Source organism: Pteropus medius, unplaced genomic scaffold (assembly GCF_902729225.1).
Source record: "Pteropus medius unplaced genomic scaffold, Ma_sr-lr_union100, whole genome shotgun sequence".
NCBI lineage: Eukaryota > Metazoa > Chordata > Mammalia > Chiroptera > Pteropodidae > Pteropus > Pteropus medius.
This window is the reverse complement of record NW_024351730.1, coordinates 35,500,531-35,526,228: the sequence shown is the minus strand read 5'-3', so window position 1 is coordinate 35,526,228 and position 25,698 is coordinate 35,500,531. Positions and strand designations below refer to the sequence as shown.

The 25,698-nt window shown below is 32.1% G+C and overlaps 1 protein-coding gene across 2 annotated transcripts in view; it reads right to left on the bottom strand.

Moving 5' to 3' along the window:
• Positions 1-25,698, bottom strand: part of CCSER1 (coiled-coil serine rich protein 1) — a 1,118,997-nt gene that overhangs the window by 616,931 nt on the left and 476,368 nt on the right. The window lies entirely within an intron of this gene.

Below are 25,698 nucleotides of genomic sequence, written 5' to 3'. Positions count from 1 at the left end.
GAGGATCAAATAGCTCTGATCCCAGGGACTCCCAGCTGTATAAGTTAAAATTCTGCTGCTTTGCCTCTCACTACTCTTTGGTCTGCCATAATGTAAAGTATCCAATAACTGGTCCTAAGCCCCAATAAAAGTAACAACGTAACCTAGGGAACCTGCTGCTGGAAAGGAATTGCAAGGGAAATGACCATAAGCTGTAGCTTTTCGTCAAAATAAAGCTGCTAGAGGAGCAGATAACAATTTGAAAAACGACAAAATTTAAGGAAGCTGAAGCTCAGCTACAGTCTTTCTAGAATTAAATAAAGATACCATGACCAAAAAACGTAAGTAAGACAATAGAAAAAGAAGATATTCTCTTCAGAAACTTGATTTAGTGACTGAAATATCAATTAAAGGAAAAAAAATCAAAGCACGGAAAGAAACAAAAATGAAGAGATGAAAATCATAAGGAAAAAGGCAGGCGATATGGAAAATAAATCTAGAAGATGTAACTTGCAAATATTAGAATTTCCAGATTGAGGAAAAGATAGAGATGGAAGAGAGATAGTAATCATGCAATAATTAAAAAAACAAAAACAAAATAAAACAAAGTAAAAAGTTCTTGACCTGAGGAATGACTCATATCTACAGACTGAAAGAGCTCCCTGAGTTCTAGGTAGGGTTGATACAAAGGAGATGCATAGCCCACCTTCATTTAACCTTTCTTACATGCCCTCCTTATTTCCAAATGCATAAAAGAAACTGCAAACTGTCATTCTGGGAGGCATTTTTCTCAGTCTACTGAGATCTTGCTTCCAGGAGTATCCTCTGTTTGGTTCAAATAAACTCAAATTCCTTTCTGATGATTAAAAGCTATATTTCCCTATTCATTTATGTACTTATTTTTTTTAAAAAAGTCTTATGAAGTACCTATTAAATTCCAAAGCAGTGTGATCAGATGTATATACAAAGTCGAATAAGATAAAATTGCTAGTATCATCGACTTTATAGTATTATTGTATAGACAGTGATCGTATAAAATAAAGTGAAAGCACAATTAGATAACTGCTATCATAGGTGAAACTATAAGTGTGAAGTCAAGAATCTAACTATAGTCAGTAACAACGGCAGCACCTAGCACTTATTCACCATCTACCATGTGACAAAAAACTGCGTTAGGGGCTTTACATGTGTCATTTTAATTTAATTTACAGAGCCTTATAAATTATATAAATTATGTGTTATTTGTCATTTCATATATTTGTGTTCACCCAGTTAATTTTTTCCTGTGTCAGCTTAAACACCACTTTTCTTCAGGCCCTTCTGATTCTAAAAATAGATTATACACCCTTTACTCTTCACTCCTGTAGTTCTCTATACTTCACTATATCACACTTTAAATATTTGTTTACTGTTTGTACTCACCAAAAAACAGAAAGTTCCATGAAGACAGAGACTTTGTCTGCCTTATTTATTTTTATAACTTCAGGCATAAGTGAGTGAATACATAAACAAATTTATCTACAAGCCCCTAACAAGAAAGTAAGCAAGGATTCAACCTAGATTTATTTCTAAAACCTGGTTTTTTTTAATCACTAGAATTTCTGTTTCTTAATGGAATAGAACATTTCTACTTGTTTAAACTAAATATTTTTCATAAACTGAAAGTCTGCTGGTATTTCACTAGTTGGATATTTTTAATAAATTGTTAGCAAATCAAATACTTGTTCAATATCTTAAATAAATTAGAAAAAATATTATCAAGTTTACTTTTTGTCATTTTTCAAATATGAATAGAAAACTATTTTAATTTTATAACTATGATAATAAATGCTGTAAAAGACCCAAGTGACAAGATAAAAATTCAAATTACTGAAGAAGAGTACACATTTTATATGATAGAGAAATAGAAATGAGCTCATATCTGCCCTTACTAGATGTTAACGGCAAGATATTATTATCAGTAGCATTAATTCAAACATTAAAAAAGAATAAAATTATGTACAGTCAGCATTTATATTATAAGTGAGCATAGTATCTTAACTTTAGTATATTCTAAAAATAATTTACTGGTTGAAATTATAGTCACTTTTTAACCTAAAGTGGCATATATTACTTCATTTACTCGTTTATTCATTATATATTCTGAATGTCTTATTTTAAATAGCCAATAATTATTGCTTAAAAGACTATTTTTACTTGGCACATTTCCTCATAGTAAAACTAAAAAACTCCATATTTATAAAGTTTCTTAGTAGAATATTTATACTGTATCTATAATCTGTTACAGTATTTAAACAAAAAATTTAAAGAAAATTTATATTATGATATTTAAGTAGTTATATACAGCTATTTTAACCATATGAGTATACTTTTGTGAAATTAATAAATTTGCTCTTGATCTATTCGTTATTGCTTTCTTACTAACACACACTTGTGATGTATACAGGGTAGTGGTAGTGGAGAGATTGCTGAAAAGAATTAAATCTATTCCGTGTATACAGACACAGCTTTTCTGTAAATATGTGTACATATACACACACATTTAATACATGTATATGTATCTAAATACAATTAATACATCTATATTTCTAAATATATATATTCCATATATATACAGCATTTCTAAATGTGTATATTTACCTTTAGAAAATAAATTTAATAGGTTTTAAAATGAATGTGCATATCTCATAGTTGCATTTTCCCAAGTTGTTTCAGACATTTATGAATTAAAGTCTTTTGCTTGACTTAAATTTAAAGGTAGTATCCGGACAGATTAAGAAAAAACAATTGCAACTTATGACCACATGATCAACTTTACAGGAAAATTTTAATTATTTTGTATAATTAGATTACATCGACAGTATTTTCAGTATATGAAAATACTCATAAAAGAGCTTTATAAATTGTGGCACATGCTTGTCTCTGTCCTTGAGAAATATAGCCTATCTCATGTCTCTCTCTCACAGAAAAGGTTATGCATACACAGCACAACCTCAGAGAACTTGCCACTCCCATAGTTATCTCTGAGAAGTTTCTTATTTATAGGTTTTGTTTTATCAAATCAGGTGATTCTGTGATGCTAGCCACAATTGAATAATGGGTGAGTGGGAGCAGTTTGGCCCCGGAGATTTCTTGGCAGAAGCATAAGAGGAAACTATTAATGAGGGAACTAACTCAAGGATTTTATACCAGAATGTAACTTGCCAACCAATAAAAATTTCTCTCAGTAAGTTTAAATATGAAACCATCCAAAATGTATGTGGGAGAACAGACACAAGATATTAGGTAGCACAGAAGTATACAAACATTAGTGAATAGAAGACATGACACGGAGGAATTATATGACAAGAGAAGCCAACCAAAGCAGAAGTTCCCCAACAGCAAAGAAGGAAAGAAAAACAAAAGCAGTGCAGAAGAGGAATCAGGAATATAACAGACTAAAATGCTGGCTGTTGGGTATCAGATCCTGAGAACTACAGTGATATACTAAAGAGGATGAATGATTTTCCAGTTCATCATCAGTTCTTTGCTCTGAACAAGTTTGCAGACCTGATTGTCTAATCTTTTCTCAATTCCAAGTTCAGCGACACCAGATAAAATGGCAAATGCTACTAATCAGATTGGAGGTTTTTTTTTCTTTTAAAGAGCTTATTAATAAATATTTACCAGTACATCACTAGTTTTGGCTATTTTGCTTTTGAGGCTAGTTCCTTCCCCCCTTAATTCTCTGTTTTATTTACAAAAGAAACTCATATTTATTGAGATGGCTTGAGTTTTTTCTCTATTCCCCATCCAGTTTTTCAGATTTTGAAAAACTGGATGCAATTTTCTAGTTATCCTTTCTATTCAGTGAGATTTACTGAAAGTCTATTATGGATTATGCACTCTAGACAATATGCATTATAAACAACTGATTCTGATATAAATAAGACATCATATTTACCACTGGATCATTTACAGTATAATGGAGAAATAGGTAAGCGGTCATTCCTATTAGCTGTCATAGATACTATGATTAAGCTTGTTTTGAAGGGTACAGAGAATAAGCACAAAAGAAAGATACTGTCTTGGGAGGAAGTGTCGGTGTCTGGAAATATTGCTAAGAGAATTTGCTAATAAGTTTTTAAGTTTAAGGATGACTAAGCTTTGGTCATACAGATGACGTAGGAGGAGGCATAAGTTGTTCCAACAGAGCAAATAAAAAGAATTTAAGAGAAAAGGAATTAGAGGGAGGATATTAAATGGTACTAAGATCTCATGGCGAAAATTCAGATACAATAGTCTGGAAAATCAAGTTCCCTTTCCCAACAGTTTGTCCTCCTTGAACATCACTGTGAGACTACTGAACTACTTCTCTCTTTTCACTATTTTAGTCAACCTATTATAGAATTTTTGTATTATTTTCTTATTCAACACACTATTTTTAATCTCTAAGAGAACACAGTATACATCTACATTTTAGCACATTTACAGGATCTGGCACACTGTGGTTGATTTGGTTTGTCATTGATGAGGTCTGGGACATGCTATCCCCTAAATATGGCATCTTGGCATATTAAATATTCCAAGTTGAAGGAATTCGAAAATGGCATGTACAGAAGGACTTTCTAACCTTCCTTTAAAGCAGGTGATAAAACCTTCTTGTGAGAGGTGCCCTTCCTATACCTGGAGGAAAGAAGAATCCTTATTTCTGAAGCCAAGGGACACAGAGAGGGATACTGAGCAAACAGGCCTTGCTATGTTTCCCCCAGTTTACTACACTTAGTGCATACTCTTTGTCCTATCACAGCTTTCCATGACTTGTCACTCTTCATCAAGCCTAGCATAAAAAGTTTTAAGCTGTTTCTGTGTTTTCATTTCCTAATGAAAGCTTCTGTGTCATGTAAAACTTATATTAAATAATTTTTTATGCTTTTCTCTCATTAATCTGTCTGTTACAGGGATTCCAGACAAGAATTTAGATAGAGAAAAAAGATATTTGTCATCCCCTATAGCATCATTTTGAAGTTAAAATTGTTTTATAAATAGTAAAATTAAGCATGAGGTGCACAGTAGATTTCATATTGTTTAATGGGGAAAATTTAGATACAATAGTCTGAAATATCATTAAGTTCCCTTTCTCAACAGTTCATCTTCCTTAACCATCACTGAAAGACATCTGAACTTCTCTCATTTCACTATCTTAGTCAACCCATCTAATAGGTATCTAATTTAGATATGCTATCTAAATTGTATTTATGAAAGTCAATCTATTTGGATTTTAGAAAAATTATCACGTCATTTATCAGTGTATTTGAACATCTGGGTTCATAGTAATAATTTATTTTTTTCCTTAATATAAAGTTTTAAATTTTTAATTCTACAATTAATATTTCAAATTACTAAGCAATTTCCCCATTAGTATATCAAAGATAAAAAGCACTATAATTTTTTTCATTTTACGTTCTATTATTTTGACTACAAAAATATAATTCAGGTTTTTTTTTCTTGATAGGAGAAAAAGGGGCTATCATACAGCTCAGTAGTCTTCTTCCCTATTTTGAGTTTTGCCTACTTTACATTTTAAACCACATTTAAATCTAGAAGGAAATATCAAGATTTCAAGAGAAAAATTCCATAGCCCTTGTAGTGCTCTCCCTGGCTCAGCTCATCACAGGTAAAACTGAAGGAGAAGTGAAACACCTAGTCTCTTGCCTTTGTACCTAAGAGTTCCCCTTGCAGCCAGTTCCCTGATTAATACCTTGATGTGAATTCTTTGCCCATTTTTAATGTGGCACTTTTCTGCTCCCTTGCTTCCATGGATCAAGTGTCCAGGATTTTGGAGCATTAGAACTGGAGCTTTATTACCTCTTACCCAATCCCACTTTAAAAGTGAAACAAAATAATGACAAACCGTGATAAAGCTTTTAATAAAAGAAATAACTTTATTATTATTATTATTATTATTATTATTTATGAGAGGGGGAAAAAAGGTTACCCTCAAGTTATTTAAAGTTTTTATCTGGGTTTAAACTGAGTCTTCATAAATTTATTTTTAGTTTAAATAATATACTCATATCAGTGAAAAATATATATAAAATGCCCTCTGTGTTTCTTATTTCATCATTTTAACCTATTGTTCTGCTATACTTTCAAGAAGTACTTAATGAAACTTAAGAATTATTTTCATTCAGTAAGTACTTAATATAAATCTAAAACATGTAAGAAACTCTGCTAGGTATCTCAGAGGATATAAAATACATATTTTGTCCTCTTATAGTTCAAAATCTGACATAAGGGCTGAGAACATAATTTTCATATCTTTTCAATTTTTGTAAGAAAATTATTAAACAATTCATGTGCGTATATAACTACCTCAAATTTTAAAATAGAGGTTATTTGGCACATTACGCAATGCTGTCAGTAATAACTGGACATAATACATAATGCCATAAAAGAAATCTACAGATTACTCAGAAACACAGATGCTGATCAACACCATATTAGCTAACTTCAATTACAAACCTTAAATTGATTATTCCGATGCATGTTATTCTTCAGGAATCATCCCTGAAAATGTAGAAAAGTTGCTTATATTTGTGTCTAGGTGTTGAATTTAAAAACAAATGTTGAGTTAATGAAATCATTGCAAACTTATGCAAATCATAGAGAAGGTATTTGTCATTTGGGGAGAAAGTAAACAAATTTTTGTTAAGTATTTTGTTATATATTTTAAAAGCTTGTTTTTTAAGTAAAATAAAAACATACTGAGCAAAATAGTAAATATGTTTTACAAATGTAAGTGTATAATTTAGCCAAAGGAATAAGTATTGTTAGATCCCACTCCCCCGCTCCCGGTGTTTATCTTCATTAAAGTAATTGATAGTCTTTTTGTTTATAAATTACTTTAGGGTTCAAGATTTTGTTTATCTTATTTAATACAAATCACAGTCAACAGTATTTGCATTGCTAATAGTTCTCTTTCAAAGTCTGTTGCTACCTCAGTTGGGTTTTCTTTCTAATTTAAATAGGCAATTTGTCCATTTATGTGAGAATACAGTACTAACAAAATATGTTCATTTTTCTTGTTTTTAAAATATCTGCACAAGTGCTGACAACACAAGAGACAGGCTTCTCCAGCTTTTTAGCATCTGCCAGAATAAGGTGCTAATAAAATCAAGCTAAGAGGTTTGAGTCATTTGAATTCAAATGAAACAAGTATTTACTGACTATTATGTAAAATTCAGTGCTAGATGGGATGGTAAATTACAGAGAGATCATAATAATGTGATATACAGAGTGTATAAGGAAGTCATAGAAAAATAAACATATGCCAATAACTATAACAGTAGAATAAGTTCTATAAGAAATTCAGAAATGTATTTGAAATCAACTGTTATTTGCCCACCAATATCCCCTCCTTCTTCTTCCTAGTAACACAACTCCAACGTTATTTAGGATAGCAATGTATCTAATTAAAAGATTACATTTTTCCAGCCTTCCTTGCAGTGAGGTTTGGCCAATGATACATAAGAAGTGTTGTGTGGTGTTTCCAGAATGGCTCCTCATATGAAGCCAACTCAACTAGCAAGTATGTCTGTTTTTTTCCCTCTCCCAGTTCCTCCTCATTACTACCTGAACACCGCTGCGCAGATGAGAACTCCAATAGACTATGAGGTGGCCTTTAGCACAGAAACTGGAGATGAGAGAAGCAGAACAGAGTGATAATAGGAGTCGGGATCTCAGACAACTTCTACCCTCTTTGAGCTGCTACTGAGAGACCTATTTTATATATGTGAATAAGTATAATATGGTTTAAGCTACTTTTGTTATACAGTTTCTGTTTGTTTTGCTCTTGCAGCTAATACAATTTCAAACTAAAACAAGGTACTAAGGTTTCAAGTCAGAAAAGGATTAGATGAAGTTAAGGGAAAGACAGAGCATACAAGGAATAGTATTAAATATCCTCTCCAAAATGTATTACATCAAAAAAAGAAACAAAACACTTAACTTTCTTTTTTCTGGACTACAGGTTGTACCTTGAACTATACACAATTGTCTGGCTAATTTGATGTCACCTGTATTAACTGGATGAAGACAGGGACAAGATCAGAGTACGTTTTATGGCCACTCAAAGGATGTTTTGACTAGATAGAAGGGCATTTTATCATGATTACTATTAACATAAACATAACATAAACATATTAACATACATAAACAATGAAAATAAATTGTTACCTCTCTGTATATCATACACACACATATATACACTTAGGTACATGAGCTGTTACATAGAAACATGTATGTTAAAGACAACAGAAAATAACAATATGTTTTTCATTTAACAAATATTTATTAAATATGTATTCTGTGCCAGTCATTGTTTCATGAGCTGCAGAAAAATGGTGAATAAGTCCCTGCTCATGCTAAGCTTCTATTCTACTGAGCAAAACAGATTTTAAATACACACATACAATATCATATCAGGTGGCAAAGGTTGTTTGCTACGAAAAATAATAAATGACACAAAGAAAAATAGAACAGGAAAAGGAGCTGAAATATAACAGCTATTTTAGACAGGGTAGGTAGGGAAGGCACTTCCGATGAACTAACATAGATACAGATTCTTAAACGCAGTGAGCCATGTAGTAATCTGGAGAATGAAAGACAGGAACGATGACAACAAAGAAAGTTAATACAAATGTCCTGAGGAAGGAGAGAACTTGGTATGTTTGAGAAAAAACATGAAGGTCAGCATGGCCAAAGCTACAAAAGAGATGCAAGAGAAATCAGAGATCAAAAAAGCTACCATGGGTTAGAACATAAAAGGCTTACTTACGGCCCTTGGCAAGTAGTTTCACTTTAAGCTTGTGTTTGAAGGGACACCCTGGGAATGTTTTCAGTAGGGAAATGACACAAAGCCAACTTATCTTTTATAAAGAAAATTCTGGATCTCATGTGGAAAATGGATTATAGGGGAGAGAAGAATGGAGCCTGGAAAACCAGTAAGAAACCACTACAACAATCTAGTGAATGTAGATAAACTAATTTGGAGGCATCAGGCCATAGATGGTATGGCACTAACCAGGGAGTGTACCTAGAGAAGAGAAAAGACTAAAGGGAGGAAGATTCTGACCTAGAACAACGCAGTATTTTCATATCAGTACTATCACCAGAACTTTCACCTCCTAAAATAAAAACTGCCTCTAATATTTTAAAAATGACTTACTATAAATTAGAGTATCAATTTTTTTAAAATTATAAATATTATCTATGCTGACCCAAATATAGATTAACACATTTATTTAGGCTCACATTTATCAGACATCCTAGAAGCAATCTAGACAAGATTACAGAGGAAAGTCTCTTCTCCTGTAGATTCAGAAAACAATGTGATTCTTAACTACCAAGATAAAATGTGTCATTAATTATTTCATAGAAACAGAGAAAGAGTATGCTGCAATTAAAAAGGAACTATATGCTATTAGATTTATTTAAAAATATTTATTATAATTGTTTACATTAATGAAAATCATGATAGCATGCTTTCCTATGATACTGAATTATCTAGTCAAGACATTCTTTGAGTGGTCATAAAAGGTACTCTAATATAGTCCCTGTGGTCATCCAAATAATACAGGTGCCATTGAATTAGCCAGATAATTGTATATTCTTCAAGGTGCAACCTGTAGTATAGCATGGTCATTTAAAACATGGTTTTGAAATTAGTCTTGTTCTGCCAATTAATGGAGATATATTGGAAATATTAAAGACTCTAGTCTCAGGGGTTTTTTTTCTTTTTTTTTCTTATGGAAAATAGGCTTTTAAAAACACCTAATCTAATTTATGAAATTTTTCCCGAGAAAAATATATGGAAAAAAACCTTAAAATCTGTCTAGCCCATTGAAGTGCTTAAAGAAACTAAAACTGTCTAGCTTCTTTTCAGAAAAATCATGAATGTTAAAAGGCTTTGTGATTTAGCAGGAGCAACATTCTAAACAGATAACTTCTGAGCAAACATTTGGGACATGGTCCATATTAGAATTTTGAATATGCTGATAACTTTTTACATTGTCTTAAAATAAATTTTATGTCTTATACTTTTTAATTGAAAAATTCTAGGTTATCTACTTCTTATATATTGAAGTCTAAAATATAAACATAGGTGTAAAATAATGCTTTGTTATTCAGAAAGAGGTACATAGCTTAAAATGAATTCTATGATAATAATAAAAAGCCATAAACTTCAATTTAGAAAACAGATTACTCAAATTGAATATATTACATAAACATGCCAACACCTAGCAAACAACTGAAAATACAATCTCATAACTCAATAATCCATTAAGACAAATTCAAATACTTCAACAATTATTTAATATATTAACTACCATTATCTTTTGTACATACTTTTTGTTGTTTCCTTAAATCACTATTTATATTGATAATTTCTCTCTGTGTGTGTATATACATGGTTATATACATATATATCTATATATATGGTTAGTTTTTTCCCTCAAGGAGCTCTTGAGAAGAATATAAACACCATATGTTACATAGTGTTAGGACAAAATTATAATTACTTACTCAGGTCAACAGATAATTTAAATCTAAATAAGTATGAATCTATTTTAGAGGCAGCTGCTAACAGTTAAACTGTTTTCACCACATAAAAGTATATTAAATTATGTAGCTAATAACCTAATTATACAGCATGAATACATTAAAAAAACAGAATTTTGTGTACATTTGTAAATCTCATTCTGTATTTGTGACTAAAGCTTTAAAACTGACTTATAAGACTTCAAAGTAATGATTATTAAACCATGTGGTATATGTCTCACTTTTTTATATGTGTACTTAATACTCATCTCAGAGACAATTTTGAACAATATATGAATCTTTCTATGCACGTATCTGAGTTTATGCATTATGTTTTGCAGAACTTCGCTGAAACTTTCATCAAATCTTTGCATGCACTAAATTGAGTTAAAACAAGTTAGTTCCAGAATATACACCATAATCTAGAACTAATTATTCAATGAATTTTTATGCTTTTCTAATAGACAATGCTTTAATAAGACATATTTCACTGAGAAGACAATTTTAAATTCTTTAACCGGCTCTCTTCTTAAACACGTAATGAATATAGTCTGTGTGGCAAAAAAGAAAGAAGTTAAAACAAAATTCATAACGCTAACTACCATTTATTTGGTCCTGTAAAACTGAGTAGATAGCAGCTCTTATCTTTTACCAATGTTCCTGTAAAATTAAATATTTATTGTTTCTATATTTTTTAACCATATATAGACTATTCAGCTTGGTTTTAACAGAATTATTCTTCAAAGATCTTTAAAAATAATCATAAAGCTGCATATACTTAAATAACTATATAAACATATACATTTGTTTTTTTTTAACAGAAAGTAGAAAAAAAGTACATTTTAAGATAAGAAATACATTGTGGAAAAAAATACATTGTAAAATCTAAGCACTTTGAGAGTAGGCAAGAGCTGGAAAAGAAAACTGGAAAACAGATAAACACAAGGAATCTGAAACTGCAGCCAATAGTGCACTTCCTCATGCCCAAACAACCCTACTTTTACTGCTAGACCATAGAAAGCTATATACCTATGAAAGTAAAGATGAAGCTAATAACAAGACTCATTGAAAGTATTCATGCAGCCAGGCAACTTTTCCTTCTACCCCTAGCAAAAGCTTGAAATCTATTCTCTTCAGAAAGAAAATAAGATAATTTAAAAATAAATAGAAAAAGTAAAGAAAAGAGTACCTTACTGGAAACAGACTAAATTAAATAGATTTTTTTTTTTTTAAAGACATATGAATGGCCAACAGGTACATGAAAAGATGTTCAACATCATTAATCAAGGAAATGCAAATCGAAACCATGATGAGGTATCAGTCCATTAAAAAGACAGAAAATAACAAGTGTTGGTCGGTATGTGGAGAAAAAGGAAGTCTGGTGTACTGTTGGTGGATTGTATAATGGTACAACCAGTATGGTAAAGAGTATGGAAGTTCCTCAAAAAATTAAACAAAGAACTGCCATATGATCTAGCAATTCTACTTCTGGATATTCATCTAAAAACAGCAACAACAACAACAACGACAACAACACTAACTGAAAAAGATATATATATATATATATACCCTTAAGTTTATTGTAGCACTATTTACATAACCATGATATGGAAACAACCTGTGTCCATCAATGGATGAATGGATATAGTATTTGTGGTATATATATACAATGGATTATTCAGTTACAGAAAAGAATGAAATCTTGACATTTTTAACAACATGGATAGACCTAGAGGGCATTATGTTAAGTGAAACAAGTCAGACAGAGAAAGATAAATACTGTGTGATCTCTTTTATGTGGAATCTAAAACAAACAAAACAAAAAAACGAAGCTCTTAGATACAGAGAACATATTAGTGATTGCCAAAAGTTGGGGTTAGACATGGTGTGGGAAAAATGGGTGAAGGAAGTCAAAAGGTAAAAAATAAAATTAAAAAGAAATAATAATATATTCAATGCAAAATGTAAAAAAGTTTGGGATGACTAGATAAATATTGTCTTCATCATCTTTTATCACCTTTCTCAGACAATCTTATTTTCCCAAGTCATAAATACCCCAAACAAACCATACACTGGAAATTCTTCAATTCTTATTCTCTCTCTCTCAAAAAACAAAATAATCAAAACAAAATATCTACATATTAAGTCTTGAAAACCATATCCCCATTGCTTTTTCCTTTCTTGCTCTCAATATGGCAGCATAGCCTATCCTTTCCAGGCAGGAATGTCTCCTCTATATACCCAAATATGGTTTGCTGACCTTTCAAGAAATTCTGTATATGATCAAATACCCCATAATAAAATCCTTTTTGTTTAAACTAGCTAAAGAGAATTATATTCTCTGTATGTTTGAAAGTGACCAATACTTTAGGTGGCTTTCATTCCAGGATTGCAAAGATGGCTCAAAATTATTAGATCTATTAATAAAAGCAATACATAACCTTAGTAGAATTATTATAACAATAAGATGCCAAAACTAAAACCTAAAGAATGAAAGGATGCTGTCTTATATCTTTTATTTTTGCTTTTTTATACCCCTCTTCTCTTTTTTTCTCTTTTATCTCCTCTTTATTCAACTTCTGTTTTTATGTTTATACCTCTTTCAGCTATATAAAACCAATGAATAGTTAGAGTCATGCTTAAAATAAAAACACCATACACTTTCTGTAGCACAGTGCTTTAGAATTTTAAAAATCTTGAGTTAGAATTCTAACTGAGCCATTTACCAGCACTGATTTCTAGTCAGGTTCTTAACTGCTCCAAGCTTTGATTTTCTTATCTTAAAATGAGACCATAATCATGTGTATTGAGGATTAATACTCTAAAGAAGTAGAAAGCTTTCATGATTTCTAATGTGGAAAAATCAGTCTGTACCTAAAACATCTAGCATTTGGCTATGGAAATCTCAGCAAAGGTAATATCTATAAATCCAAATAGGCAGTTGGCAGGAATGCAGTTGTCTCTCTGACACCGGTTGTCAGAAAAATACCAGCTAAAGGAGAGCCAAATTTTCAGAACACAGATGAGATTGTGACATGAAGAGCAACTGAATACTAAATTCTCTAGCACCTAGTTAGTCTCATAACAGATAATTTGTGCCTAAGATTGGTTCAACTATGCTTAGAGTTGTAGGAAAAAAAAAAATAGGATAAGCTATAGAAAGTTTGGTAGGCTGATACTACTTATACGGCTTGATAGACTTTATTATATATTTTAGCTTATCAATGTCTAATATAATACAATGACTACTTTAATCTTAATAAGACAAAAAACTTGAAAAGAAATTAGGTCTTAAGTGAAAGTTTTTTTCACCATTCATTCTATTCAATAATTCACTTATTCATCTATTATTAGTGCATTATATATTAGGATATATTTTATACTAGGCACTGGTATAGAAAATATAAATATAAAATATAATATCATCATGTATAAACACCTACATTGTTGGAAAAAATTATAAACAATATATAATATAATTTTATAGTTCCATATTAGAAGTTGAATTAAAATACTGTGGTGAATTTTAGAAGGACTTTTCACAGAGGGAGTGGCATTTAATTGAGCATAAAGTGAGGATTAGAAGTTGGCCAGATAGAGAAGATGAGAAGGTATACTAAAGGTAAAGGAAATAGCAGGTGTAATTCAACACAATGAATATTCCTTTCTTTGTATTAATAACCACTTAAGAATTGAGGAGAGGGAGAATAATGTGTATTCTAATTATTTAAATAATTAGCTCAACATCTATGAACAGAAAGAGTTCTCTGCCAGGAATGTGACCCAGATCTTATTACTATATATGACATTATTAACTGTAATAGGGGCATCATGCTCCTCCCCTCCTCTAATAAGTCCCTGTCAGAGGGGACTTAATGAAGACTGCAGATGAAATTACAGTAGCTAATCACTTGCTTTTAAAATAAAGAGATTTTCCTGGATTATCTGGTGGACCCAGGGAAATCATAAGGGTCCATAATGTCACAGAAAGAGGCAGAAGAGTCAAAATCAGAGTGCTACAGCATGAGAAATTGTTGACAGCCCATCGCTGGTTTTGAAGATGGAACGAAGCAATGAGCCAAGGAATGCAGGCAACCTCTAGAAGCTCTAGTAAAACAAGTGAATTGATTATCCCCTAGAGCTTCCAAAAAGAATTCAGCTCTGCCAACACCTTGATTTTAATTCAGGGAGATCCGATTCTGAATTCTGATTTTCAGAACTATAACATACTAAATGAGAATTGTTTTAAGCCATTAAGTTTGTGGTAAATTTGTTATGGCAGCAAAATGAAACTAATACATTAACTGTAACTTTTTAGATATAACAATTAGGTAAATATAAAAGTGTGGATCTTTTAGTATATATCCATGATTGCTTAGATCACCTGTAAACTCTATGTACAGATGTAAGCCATCAGTAATAGTGAATGAAATATGAAAATTCTTCGTATTTCTTATACTTTGTATTTGATTAATACCATCTGATAGTCTAGGAATTGACAAATTTCAAATGAAGTTCAGAACTCATTCTGTGAAAATTGAGCTCAAGAAAAATTATAAAATTTTCTTCACTTTGCATATTACTGTTGGTTTAACTTGCTATAGTCTGAATATTTGTGTCCCCACAAACTTCATATGTTGATATCCTAACACACCAAGATAATAGAATGAGGTGGGGCCTTTGGGAGGTGATAAGGTCATGGGAATGGAGCCCTCATGAATGGGATTTGTGCCCTTACAAAAGAAGCCCTAGAGAGCTCCCTTGCCCCTTCTAGTACATGAGATTATAGTGAAAAGAGAAAAAGATGGCTTTTTAGGAAGTGGGTCCTCACCGGACACTGAATATGTCAGTGCTTTGATCCTGAGCTTTCCAGTCTCCAGAACAGTGGGAAATAAATTTCCGTTGTTTATAAGCTTCCTAGTTTATGGTATTTTGTTATAGCAGCCTGAACAGACTGACACCATTCTTGCTTGCTTCCTTTACCTCACGGCCTGGAAAAGGTAGTCTGAGTTCTTTATAAAGCAAATAATATCCTTCACACCAAACAACTTCTTCCTTATCTCACAGACAACACATGACTGAATATTTACAATTTCTAGACCCTCATAGCCTTGAGATCTGGACTCTTACTTCACCCTTGGCTCAGATCTCGCGACTCTTCCCTTTTCTCAAACTCATCTTTGCACTATTGAAATACTTTGCACTTTTCCAGGGTAAGTTCAAGCACTATAATTTTCAGTAGCTTTCTACAATCAGACTAAAATATTTTTGACCTAGTCCCTTCACATAGGTTTTACACTTAGTAGGACCTCAATAAATGTTTGTTAATTTTTCTGAATGATTCACCACATTCAAGAAAGTAACAGAAACAGTGAGAAATGACAATAGTAGAACTAATATAACCAAGTTACTAAGTCCTATGGGAAAAAACAAGAAAGAAGAAAACAGCTATGTTAACAAGAGGATAGACCAATGTCGGCTTTATTCCTGTGGGCATTAGCACCAGAAATTATGGCCAAATACTCTTTAACATGGTATAGCAACTGGCATGGCTCTATTTTTCTACTGGCGCTGTTGCCAAAGATTCTTTTCCCCGGCAAAGACGCTTAGGGGAGAAAAGTGAGCTTAATTGTTCTACCCTTAATTATACTTGGGCAATACTGTGCAGCTTTTTAAAAATTTTCAGGCTCAAATAATGCTGCCAAAGTTTTTCTGGTCATGCAAGGCCTAAGTACTCTAAACAAGTCTTTATTCTTAATAAGAAATATATGCAATAAAATTCTAAAATAAAAGGTTTAGCCAACATTTCGAGTGTTTGTCACATCTCCTGACATAAAGGTTTCCCATAAGATTTACTAGAGTAAGATTACTTGAGAAAAAGGACATGTCCAGGTGCAGACATAAGCTGACTGCTGATAATATAATGCAAAAACTTAAAAGAAAACACAATTTGCTTAGCTGAGATTTTGATATAAAGTTACTCAGAATATTCAAATTACAGCTATCTTCACAATTAATGCTATTAAGCTATTAACTATAGTCTGATACATCCATTTGGCAATTGTTTACCTTTGATTTTCTGTGCTATGGATCATCCACTATCCAAGAGAATAAAAGTAAGTTTCTGACAAAACATACTGTACTTTTCCTTATCTTTTTTTGAATGCATTTTAAAGTGATGCTCACAAATTTCCCAACACTATTAAGAATATCTTTAGTATGGGCACAGGTAAATAAAATTCTCTAATTTTTAATAATTATTAGCCAATTTGTAATATATTATCAATATACCACTTTTGCCTGCCAGAATTATTATAATAGAGTCTCTACCTAGTTGTTTATTTGTAGTGTGAAAACTGTAGTGAAGAAATGCTAATTGAATGATGCAAAAACTTCAGAACAGAATATTTGCATATTTTACTCATTTTATTGCATATGTCATCATGGCCATTTAATACTTCCAAATTATATAATTAAAACAATGAATGTGCAATATCTTAAAACATTTTAGGTCTAACCTTGTGTAGTTACCAAGGAAAATACAGCCATTTCTAAATTATTTGACATATGGTAGATTTAATTGTACTTAATGCCATGCACATTTTACTTTACAGTTGTACGTGCATATTGATATGATTCAACTTCTAAAATTCATTTTTTATTTAAGTAGAAAATTCCAAGACAGAATAGATGAAAGTTATTACCAGATAAACCAAATTCATGCTGAATCTACCTCTGATAGCTTCACATATTCATGGTCGATCTCAAATGGGCATGTTAATAATGAATGATAGTCTTTAAATTTTACCCTGATTGCTAATTTATTACTTGAAGAAAATATTGGTACAGTATACTTCATACTTATAGGTAAACTCTAAAGTAATGCTAGAGATTATATTAAAAAATCAACAAAGAATGAGTGTATATGAAATGGTAACACTGAGATAAGAAATAAATACTAGAAGTGCTATACATGAGATCAGTTGCCTAAATTATCATTGAAAATGATATTATCTTAAATACGGTGTTAATCTTAAATCAATTCCAATATCTGATGTCAGCATTAGATGTTAAAAGAGATCATCTTAATATTGGTGTGTACAGCAATGGCTGCCACCTCTGCTCTTATTTCATGTCAAGGTTTTTTAGACATCTAGGACCAACATTTATTGAAGAACAGAACGGCAGCCAACTATGCGTATGTTGACTTCAACTGTTTCCAAATAAAATTATTCTGAGATCTTGTTGGCAGACAGAACAAATGTTTCAGTGATGCCAATCTACTTTGAAGTGGGTCCCTAAACCAAAATTGAGGTCATAATGAAATCCATTTTCTTTCAAGAAACATACAATGTTGTTTTTATTTCCTCAATTTTCAAAATTTTTATTGATTTTAGGATTTTGCTTGCAGCACTAAAACAGCCTGTGTTTTACATACAACTGAATCCAAAATTATCTTCTGTACCTGAATTTTATCCTCCCATGTTTTGTATTCTAAATTCAAGCTTTTCTTACAAAATCTTTACTTTTGCCAGTTTTGGAATACAATCCAAATCTATATATCGTGTAGTTTTCCAGGGCTATGTTGATATAGAAAATACATCTTTGAATTCAATTTTCTGAGATGATCTTTAACAGATGCTCAGTAAATCTTGTCCACTAAATATGTCATAGGGGCTCTTTGATTAGAGTAAGCAAACAGAATATGGCTCAACATTTGAAACAATGCTAATTTAAGCCTTTTTACAAAGAATGTTTTATATCAGTACCACTCAGAGAGCTCAAAAAAGTTAGGAGAAATCAAAGGCATAAACCTATGCAAAGATAAAGAAACTGAGATTTAAATTTAAGGAAGAAAATTAATGTGTGAGTTAGGGATGAAATGGGAGGAGGTATGCCATTATTTTTAGATGTATTAATGTTGACAAGTTCTGTATCTTGTATATGCCTTCCTGAAATCATTTGGACAATGTATGAGAAAGATTTGGACAGCAATAAGAAGCTAGTAGGCAATATGAAAATATTTGCTTATTTTTTTCATTAAAATCCTTTTCCCTGAGGTCTACTATGTCTAGAGATATTACATATCTTTTAACACAAATTAAGCAAAATTTGTTTTGGCTTTAATTTATGTAAAAATAATTTTATTTGTTTTATCAGAATATAAAATTATCATTTTTTTACTATATAAGCATTCATCATACATCAGTAATGCTGTCTGCAAAATTCAAATAATAGGTATAATATTCATTCAAAATTTATCTTGACAGAACCAGAAAGAAAAATAGTTAACATAAAATAACACTACAAACATAATATAGAAAGTATTGTTTAGTAGTTGTTATTTCGATATAAATTTTACTCTCAGAGTTAGTAATAAAAATTTAGTAAAATATTTTTAAACACATAATTATTTGATACTCTCCACAAGATTTTAAGGATTATAAATATGGTGACATTTAAGTGAAGTTCCTTGATTTAATGGAAATTAAAACCGTATTGGAAAAAATAATTCAATGAGTACACTGGTAAATATTTATAAACTTTCAAGGGAATCTCTAATTTTCTTCTACATTTCTTCTAACCCAAATTCCTCAGCCCTGACTAAGAATTTAATAGCACTAAAAACTGTATTAATAAAAAAAAATTATATATTAATGTGGTAGATTAAAGATTCCCCATCAAGTGGTGCACTTTATTGGCTTTGTGTATAGAAAAGAGATAACATAGCAGTCTTGAGTCTGTCTATCTTTTATGGGCTGAATTATGCCCCTTCCCAAAATCACATGCTGAAGCTCCTATTCCCAGTACCTCTGAATGTAACCGTATTTGGAGAGAAGATCTTCGAAGAGGTGATAAAGTTAAATGAGGGTGTTAGGGTGGGCCTAAATTCAATATGACTAGTGTCTATATAAGAATAGAAAAAAAAATACCAGGGATGTGCATGCACAGAGAAAAAGCCACATGAGAACATAGCAAGAAGAGAGACATCTGCAAGCTAAGTAAGGAGAGTCTCACCAGAAACCAACCATTGGTAGCACTTTGATCTGGGGCTTCTAGCCTTCAGAACTGAGAGAAAATATATTTGTTATGTAAGCCACCTACTCTGTGGTATTTGGTTATAGCAGCTCTAGAAAACTAATACACTATCCTTAGAAAGGACTGCTTGTAGGGTTGGTCTTTGGTGGGCTTCTGAGAACTTGATTGGTAAACAGTGTCCTACATTTATATTATACTTTTCATAAATGATAAGTTGCTAACTGTGCCTAAACCATTTGCACAAACATTCTTTATGGTGAACACCATATTTCTTTCTAAGAGTTTGTAATTTCTGTGTGCTATAGGTTCAGGATTCCTATATGACCAGGCCCAATAAAATCTTAGGGTGCTAAATTTTTAATGAGCTTCACTGGGTAGAAACATCACATACATTGCTGGGAGAAGAGTGTGTTTGCTCTGTATGACTACGTGCTGAGTTACACACCATGTAACTGCTTCACCAACACAGAAGGATGTGAAGGTGAAGGATATGAAGCTGTCTATTTCTGTGTCTAGTCCTTAATCGGTCAGTAGCTTCCACTTCCTCTTCCCTTGGAACATTCACTCTGGGGGAAACCAGCTGCCATGTAACAAGCCGACCTACTCTAAAACCACTGCAATGTGAGAAAACTCAAGCTAGCCCAAAAGAAGTCATCTTGGATGTCTACACCACTTGATCCTTCAGATAACTCCACTCTCATCCTACATCTTACTGTACCCACTTATAAAACCTCAAATAAGAACTATCCAGATATGTTTAGTCAACCTACAGAATCATAAACAACAATAAAGAATTACTGTTTCAGAACTGTCAGTCCTGAAATGGTTTATTATGCAGAAATAAAACTGAAACAATAATTTTATTTTTAAGTCATCCAAACTAATTGCTTAAAATATACATATTGTACATAATAGAGCCCGCTTAAAATTTATTTCCATTAGGGAAACACGTGGATGCCATTGTGTACTTAAAATATTATCATATCATAAATTGATCCCTTAAATATATAATCATAGTATAATTTTATATTCAAAATTCATCAGATATCCCTTGGAGACCTTTTTTTGACCTGCTTATTTCTTTCACTAAGCACTAAGGAGTCATATTTCTGTCCCAGAATTACTGACCTATATGAATCCATATAAAATTATAAGTTAAATTTAGCTTTAGCAGTGTGGTTTTCCGTTATCTAGGAGAGAAAATAGATTACCAGAAAGTAGTAATCCCTGTAGGATTGAATATTAGCCCTAGTAAAACTGACATTATCTGCCTTCTTGAATTTAGTCCTCCTAACTTAATACTACTAACAAAATTAAGCCAAACCAACAAATAAATAGGAATTCATTAACCTGTACATCATATCTACTTATTTGCAACATCAGAAAGCTAACAAGAAATAAAATAGGAAACTATAGAAAATGTTGGATTTAGAAATAATCTTTGACATTGTTCCTTTTTTTTTTTTTTTGATATTCCATGTACACTCCATTAACAAATGCTGCTGACTTACATTCAAAATGTGTCCAAATCCCACAACTTTGACCATTCCAGGTTAAGCCACCATCATTTCTCACGTATAGGAGCCTTGATTTCCTTCTTCTACCATATCCCTGTGTTGTCTATCTACACAGAAGTTAGAGTAATAGTTTTAAAAGAAAGTTTGATTATGTCATTCTTTTCTCAAAACATTCAAATGGTTTCTCATCTCCTGTAAAGTAAGACCACAAGTCTTTACTATGGCTTACAAGGCCCTTCATGATCTGGTTTCTCTCTGACCTGATCTCTTAACATTTGCCCCCTCATTCATTTTGCTCCAGCGACAATGGCACCTTGTGGATTTTAAAGAGGCCAAGTGTTCTCCTGCTTCACAGCTTTTCTACTTGTTGCCCTCAGGCTTATTCTCATACAGAGATGTGTGGCTTTCTCCCTTTCTGCATTATGACCCTCTTCTAAAATATCCCCTAATCAGAGTGGCCTTCTTTGACCTTTCTCTTTGAAACAGCAACACATTTCAGTATAACTTTCTATCTTCCAAATCTTGCTTTATTTTCCATTATAACATGTATTATCCCTCTCTGACATGTTATATACTTATTCGTTTATTGTCTCTCTCCTCACTAGAAAGCAAGTACCATGAAAGCAGGAATTTAGTCTGTGTTGTTTACACTGATGCACTAGTGCCTAGAATATTACCAAATGTGTGGTAAATACTCAATAAATTGATTCATTAACAGATAGTCTGGTCAAAAAAATGGCTGGAAGTACAAAATATAACATTTGGGGCTCTTTCTGGAACATAGAAAAAGTAATTTTTAATAATAGAGACCATTAAATTCATTGAACAAGAAACAACAATAGACATTTACACATACACACACACACACACACACAAATCTAAATCTATGCAGGACATACAACAGATGATACTGTGAAGGTCATGACACCATCTGACCTCTCTCCTGAAGACTCCAAATGTGCTCTTTTCCATTATGATGTTCAAACAAAATAAACTGACACTACTTAGTATACTGATGTTTAACATACAAAGAATAAAATATCAAGTGCTTTGTTCACAATGTAGTTTTTCCCAGTATCTAATGTGACTGAACAACGTTCCTTTAGTGGACCTTGCATTTAGAAGGTTACCAGGTTAACTCACGGCGGGAGGCTTCGGAAATTAAAGAAAAATACATTATGTTGTTTTCCTGATAAAAAGATACTATAAGTCCTTGTGATTACAGTAACAACTATGCAATATTTTTTCAAGTAATGTTTTACTAAAATTACTAGTTTTCCCTTAAGAAGCATTTATTATATTTACTTCTTTTCCCTCATAATTAATTAATATTTCCATTAATTATTTTTTATAAAAGGATTCTGATATATGAGCTCATCTGAATACTTGAGGGTATAAAATCAATAGCATGACTTCTAGGAATAAATATTAATCAGTATTTTTCATCAAAGTAAAGGATTTATGTTTAAAATACATTTCTACTCTCACATTTGGAATAAAGTATGAGGAACTGAGTGAAAATGTTTCTGTTTCATGTTATTCATAACATATAGGACTTTACTAGCTTAAACTTAGAGATATCTCTTCCACAAAAAAAAAAAAAGTAACAGTTAACACATGTACTACACACTATATGCTATTGCAAGCATTTTTTATTTCTTAACTTTTTAACCTTAAACGAAAAAGTGGTTGCTGTTGTTCCCATTTTATAAACAGTGATATTGAGACATAAAGTCTTGAGGTTACCCAGATAGAAAGTGGCAGAATTGGGACTTGTTCCCCGGTAGTGTCCTAACTAGGCTACGCTGCCTCTTATGTTCTCAATTTTCTTTTTGGCTTTCTTAAAACTAAGTATTGTTCTTAAACTAGAAATAAGTGGTTATTATAGAAACTACAGAAAAATATTTTTTCTATGTATGATCCATTCAAATAGTTGATGATTGATAGTTATATATTCTCGGGATATTTTTCTATAGATTATTTATTTTATATAGTTGAGGGCAAACTATATGTGTTACTGCATGTTATGAAGTACTGAGTTTAGGCTCTATAGTTAGGTAGAGTTAGTATCATTTCTCCCCTTAACATCCCAGCATTGCATGACAGGATAGATTTTTGAGACATTATGTTATTTCTCTATTTCCATTTCTCTTTCCCATGTTTAAACAAGGTGACTCTGTGCTCCTTAATGTGAGGTTTGTATCATGGCAGAATAATCTTTGGACACCTCAAATAATTCTTTTCCTCGATTCTGTTATTAAAAAAGGTACATTGAGGAGATTTTTCCAAGCCCTAGCTGATTAAAGAAAAGAGGGATAATTCCAAGAAAAAATTGAAGAGGTAGAGTTTCTCTAGTCTAGATTAATGGTGATTTCTGAGGATGAGGAAAAGGAGTTAGAGAACTTCAGATTTCACAAGGAGAGATGATCTAGGAAAGAGCCCAGCACCACTCTGTGGCAGCTCCTGGGGAAGGTAGCTAGACTTCAGAGACGGTGGCTCCACTATACATTCTAGGCACAGGACACCCAACCTCATTAGACACTCCAGGAACCCAAATATCACAGAGAAGCAGCAGTCTATGGGCCAAGAAAGGCCATGATTTATTTTTGTTTATTTTTAGACTTTGAAGATTGGTGAATGAAGGGTACTTTTGAAGCAGAGTCTAAAGAAAAATAGAGTTAAATTTGTTTCTATTCTGTTGAATTTATCATAGGATAAAGATAAAAGGGTAAGAAAGAAAACTATCTTTTTCTAACATCTAATCAAAGAAAAGATGCTTCTGGAGGAAAAAAGAATAAATCTAGCAGCCATGCTTCCCTGAAGTATAAATAAATTTTAAAATATGTGATGAATGTGGTTGGCAAAAAGCATATAGTCCGTAATAACATGTATTATTATAGAGGGGTCAGGAACAATGAACCAGCTTTAGCTTCAAGAGTGTTAGTTCCAGGGATGGATTGAGGCTATTAATAAATAAATAAATAAAAAGGTTCATCCTACTAAGAGACAGTAATATTTGGTGGCCCCACAGCATCTTTGGTGTGGAACATGAGACTGAGCCTAACACAGGGAGAGGGAAAGCAGGTTAGATTGGAAGTGATTAGACAGTTGAGAGAAATCAGAGCATGGCAGGGAGAAAAAGGAGAACAGTGTAAAATGGGAATATCAAAATTAATAATGTCAACTCGTTTCAGTGTTATTCTATAGAAAAAACTACAAAAAATGTAATTAACAGTTAAGCAGTATGCTTTTTTTTTCTTCCCCAAATTGAAGTCTTAGATGAATGATCTTGAACTTTTTTTATTCTATTGTGGTTATTTGGTAAACTATTATTCCCACCCATGCAAAAGTAATTATCCCTTGGCCTTCCATACTGATGTAGTGGCATATGACAGACCACTTGTGTATATAGTTTATGTAATGCTGAATATTTATTAAAAAATAGAGGTTATGCATTTGCCTTTTGTTTCTAAATGTATGTTCATAACAATAGTCTGTACAATTATAAGCGCTTGGAATCTTAGAAATTTCTCAGCACTAAGAGTCTGACTGAGAAATCTGTGAGTTTATTACCTGCAGCATATGTAAAGGGCTATTAATGATATATCTTCTTCTATGAAGGAATATATTCAAATGCTTTCATGGCCAGACATGAATACTCTAAGGAATGGTGACGACTGTGGTGAAATGGTATTTATGTGCCCTGTCCAGGTGGAGGAATCTCACTTATCTTTGGTCAATCAGTTCTATCTGAAAGACGCAAAGTTCCCTGCGCTCATTTAAGGGAAGACTGGATGAATTTTTGTGGGAAACATCCTGATTTTTGAAAGACTAGCTAAGTCAAACAAAACACTACAGCAATGGGTTTTAAATGGTAAGGGCAAGTTTAAGAAGTTTAGTAGGATGCAAACTGCTATGTGGACAAAATTCAGAAGCAAGTCAGTATATGAAGCTTGAACTATCTTTCACTGCACAACTGTTTATGTTTAAAAATTAAATTGAAGAATGGACTCTAGTACTAACAGTGTTGAAAAATACTGCTTTATTATAGAAAATAAACATCTGGTCCTAAACAAGATTTAATTGTCATCTTTAATTCATGTATCTCCAAAGTTTAACCTACCTCTCTTGACTCCTTCTGAGAGTCTCCAGGATGCTACCCAGTTTTCTTCCACATTCAATTTAACAGATTCAACTGTGATACTATTGGCCTATTGATAACCAATTTCTCATTTAACATTCAAGAATAAAGACACAGATAATAGAGGGAAGGTAATTATAAGATAATTATACCTTACACACACACACACACACACACACACACACACACGTATATATCTCATACCATTTGTTATCTTTTTAAATGATATGGTTATAATCAATTTAATCTGAATACCATTCTGAAGATAATTAAAGGAAAGCATTCACCTTGATAAACACTTGAGCCAAAACAGAATATTTTAGACCAAGAAAAAGGATGGAATACATTTCTTTTAGCAGCTTAATTACTTCCCAGGAGAAAAGGTAAAATCAATTCCCTCAATCAACTATCAAAGCTTATCTTTAAAAAGCCTTGTCTTTT